Here is a 4,471-nt window from a genome sequence, read left to right as displayed (position 1 = left end):
TGTTAGTGCACTTGAGTTCTCCCACCCCTAGCTTTTCACATACCGAATATGGCATGACACTCACACTTACACCAAGATCACATAGTGCCTTGTTGATTGTGGTGTCACCAATGGTACATGGAATGGAGAAGCTTCCCGGATCCTTGAGCTTAGGTGGGGAATTCCCTTGAAGAATTGCACTACTTATCTTTGTGAAGGCAATTGTTTCCAACTTCATTATGGACTTCTTCTTTATAAGGATATCTTTCATGTATTTTGCATAGGCCGGAACATGGTTGATTAGCTCCGTGAATGGTATAGAAACCTCTAAGTTCTTCATAATCTCCGTGAACTTTCTAAGTTGCTCATCAATCTTGGGCTTGGCTTGGCGACTTGGGAATGGAAGTCTAATCACAATAGGCTCTTTCTCAACTTCTTTGGCCTTTTCTTCATTTCTCTTTTTTGATGAGTCGTTGGTAGTTGGCTCTACCTGTTTAGAATTTCTCCCTAATGGTTCTAGCACATCACTTTGCTTGACATTCTCGTCAACAATATTCTATTTAATTGGCATATTTGGTCCCTCATATATAGCACCAGTCCTCAAGTGGATGGCATTGATGGTCTCATGTCTTGTAGGATGATTACCTTGAGGAGGTAATTGTCCTTTTTGTCTTTGGGAACTAGAAGAGGCCAATTGGGACAATTGAGTCTCCAACATTTTGGTGTGAGCAAGGATATTGTTGATGGTAGTGTCTTTGGCTTGGATATCTCTTTGCATTTGAGCAAAGAAATCCCGTTGGCTCTTTTTCATTTGGAGAACCACTTTTTGAACATCAAAAGCTTGGTCATTGGGTTGATTGTAGTATGGTCTTTGAGTAGGATTTCTCATTGGAGGTGGGTGTATGTGGGTTAAGGGTATTGAACATTTTGGCTTTTATATGAGAAGTTTGGGTGGAATTTGGTGTTTTCATTGTAATACTTGGAATAAGGGGTCCCATTCTTGTTTGCTTAGAAAGCATTCACTTGCTCAATTGTGCCCATATACTCTTGTTGATCATGTCCAAAAGTTCCACAATTCTCACACACTCCATTTGGAATAGAAGAGGTTGCTACCATTGCATTGACATGTTGCTTGGGTGATTGAGAAGCTTCATTGAGCTTGCCCATGGCTTTCTCAAATTTCCAGTTTATTGTGTCAATATGGGCGCTTAGTTGGGCACCCAAATCGGCACTCAATTGTGTGTCGGCGTCAACTTCATGTCTTTCTCCCCTAGTAGCTTTTCTTGGCCTACTATATTGAGAGTTATGAACCGCCATTTCTTCTATCTTTGCCCAAGTTTGGTTGTCATCTACTTCGGTGAATCTTCCATTAGAACCCATGTTGAGAACATTACTTGAGTCTTCATACAACCCATTCCAAAATTGTTGAACAAGAAACCATTCGCTTAGTCCATGATGAGGACAAGAGCGACATGAATCTTTAAATCTCTCCCAAGCCTCATATAGAGACTCTTCATCTCTTTGCTTGAACCCGGTGATTTGGCTCTCAACATGTTAGTCTTCTCCGGAGGATAAAACTTCTTGTAAAAGGCAAGTGCTAACTTCTTCCATGAATCAATTCCAAGGGTAGCCTTGTCTAGGCTCTTTAACCATTGCTTTGCGGCTCCGATCAAGGAAAAAGGAAACAACACCCATGTAATTTGGTCTTGAGTTACCCCCGTTTGGGAGATTGCATCACAATAGTCACAAAAATCTCCATGTGTAGATGAGGATCTTCACTAGGCATCCCTCCAAACTGACTTCTCCCAACTAATTGTGTGAATGTGGATTGGCAATGAAGTTACCCATCAAGTGGGGTAGTGTTGGGGTACCATGTGCTAGGTTCTCCTCGGTTGGTACGGAATGAGATGAAAATTTAGGCATTGTAGGTTGATTTTGTGGTTGGTTTTGAATTGGGTTCTCCTCTCCATCTCTTGCAAAAGGGTTGGTAAACTCAACAGTATCCGATTGGACAACACCAATGTCCACAAGTTCTCCAATATCCAAACTTGTCGAAGTTCTTCTAACGATTCTTCTAATGTTGGTCAAGGTTCTCTCAATCTCGGGATCAATAGGCAAAAGATCGCCTTGTGATCTCCTAGACATGCAAAAATCAAACAACTAAAAAACAATTAAAACTACCTTGAGGAGTTTGACTTCCCCAAGGCTAAGAAAGACACAACTAAAAACAACAAATGATAACAATTCAATTGAACACCGTCCCCGGCAACGGTGCCATTTTTTATTCGGTGTAAACATTGTCGTCTAAGCTAACCAAACAAAACAATATTTATAATCTCAACTAACTACTCTTAGTAGAGTGGAAACTAAAGGCTGGATCCCAAGGGACGGGTATTGTATTGATTTTTCGATTGTAGAGAGTTTGTCTTAAGGTGTCACGATTTGGGTTAAGATTGAGGCTTGCAAGCTAAACTACTTAACAATGAAATGTAAAGAAATTAAAGCAAATCAAAGCAAGTAAAAATTAGGATTTGTAAACAATTGATTAAGGCACTAGGGTGTCATGGGTTTATAGGGGAATCATGGTGAAGATCATAAAAACCTGTTTGTTTACATAGATGCAAGAAAATTATTGTTGTACTGAAATCGATTTAGTTTATGTTTTACAATGCCTAGGAAGATTTGGGTCCTGGAGCCGAGTCGATCAAGACTTTACAACACCTACAAGTCGACTTAGTTTCTTCCTATTCAACTATATGCATGGTCTAACAAGCCTTGAGTTAGTTTTTATCTTACAATTCTTGTTGAATGGATAAGAGATTCATGCTAGGTTGTCAAACAAGTAATTCATCAAGCATAATATGTGCATAAGTTGAAACTACAACAAGCAAGCAATCTTATTAAAACATATTAAATTAAGCATGGATCTACCCCCATGGTTAATTCCCCTAATCCCCCATTAACCCTAGCCAGAATACTACTCACTCATGGTCATGGAAAACATGCTAATAGGGGTGTCAATCATACTAACAAGGTTAAACATAATGAATGAGTAAAGCAATAAACACTAATTAAGCAAAAGGGTAAAAGAGATTATACCAACTTAATCATGATCGAATTAATAAGCAAAGAATAATATAAGAAAACTTGATGAATGATGAAGAGTTGTCAATTCTTCAATAAACCCCAAATAGTCTTCAAATTACCCCACTAAGTCAAACAACACTTGAATGATTAAAGATAAATTGAGATTTGATTAATATTGAAGTGTGTACTTACAACTTGATTAATACTAATAAGCCCTACTAAACTAGATTAGGAATTGGTAAATTAACTTCATTATCAATCCCTTAACACAATGGGGTATTTATACTAAGTACAAGTATTAAGGTAACTAAGGGCTTAAATGACGATTAAGTCCCTAAGAAGAACATTAACGCCTTGCAAGTCCTCAAGGAGCCTCACGACCATCCTATAGGGAGCCGCCCGTCCTGCTTGTGGGATGCTCGTGTTGAGCGTCGGGACACCCGGTCTGAGCCTCGGGACGCCCGGTCTGAGCTTCAGGACGGTCGGGCAGCTCTGGGGATGCCCGGATCATTAAGCAGCGTGGTTTCTCTTCTCTTGACTGCCTCAAGATCCGTGGGGATCATTGAGGGGTCATGGGGGTCTTCATCATTGCCCATTCTACTTGTTCTATCTACTTAGGCCTTTAGTATTGGTCTCCTCCTTGTTGCTTGGTCGTTAGATACGATCCATTTAGCTCCAAATTGCTCCATAAATGCAGGGTTAGCATTACTCTTCTACCAAGGACACAAAACCTCAAAGAATATGCAAAGTGGGAAGTTAAAGATAAGAAACAACCCTAATACATGCAAGAAAGCATAGGAACGAGGCTAGTTTGGGGGACTAAAAGTGTGCAAATATGAGTCAGGTCAATTATATTCAATTATATAATCGTAATTTAATTAGATTAGTTTGTAATTATATATTTTATTATCGTAACTAGGTGACGATTTTGTGGAGGAGCACATTTATATCTAGTTGCTTTATTGTTTAGCGGGATTGCTAAAAGGTACATTAATCCTACTCAGTTTTAGTATGTTTAAATGGTCATGTGAGTCGTCATTGAGTAGTCATTGCATTATAACATGTTGTGGTAAATTCATATGTTACTAGAAATGCATTATAGCATGATATTGGTTGGGACGACTTGATGAGTCGGTAATTGACATGTCATGTGGTATCTTGCGTTATTGTGTTGCTCTTGTACATTAAAGGACATGGTGAATTATGTTGGTTACTTTTTGTTGAGGATACGTGAGGCGGTTGGGAGATCGTCTCATGCTCGGGTCACCTCTTGGAGCTTCCCACTCCAAGAGGGATGTGCACATTAATGACTTGAGTTTTGGAGGGACTCGTGTGGTTGAGACACGACGTCTGGAAGGGGACCATGTTGGCTTCCAGGCCCGGTACGTCTGGGCGTGTCCCGGTA

The 4,471-nt window shown here is 39.8% G+C and overlaps 1 non-coding gene across 1 annotated transcript; it reads left to right on the top strand.

The window, feature by feature from the left end:
• The first annotated feature begins 1,426 nt into the window (after nucleotides 1-1,426).
• Nucleotides 1,427-1,532, top strand: LOC141650223 (small nucleolar RNA R71). The gene has a single exon (XR_012546269.1). It is a non-coding gene; the product is annotated as a small nucleolar RNA R71 (small nucleolar RNA).
• Nucleotides 1,533-4,471: the final 2,939 nt, after the last annotated feature.

The sequence above is a fragment of the Silene latifolia genome, chromosome 3 (assembly GCF_048544455.1).
Source record: "Silene latifolia isolate original U9 population chromosome 3, ASM4854445v1, whole genome shotgun sequence".
Taxonomy (NCBI): Eukaryota; Viridiplantae; Streptophyta; class Magnoliopsida; order Caryophyllales; family Caryophyllaceae; genus Silene; species Silene latifolia.
The sequence above is the reverse complement of the archived record's forward strand: the minus strand, read 5'-3'. Positions and strand labels throughout refer to the sequence as shown.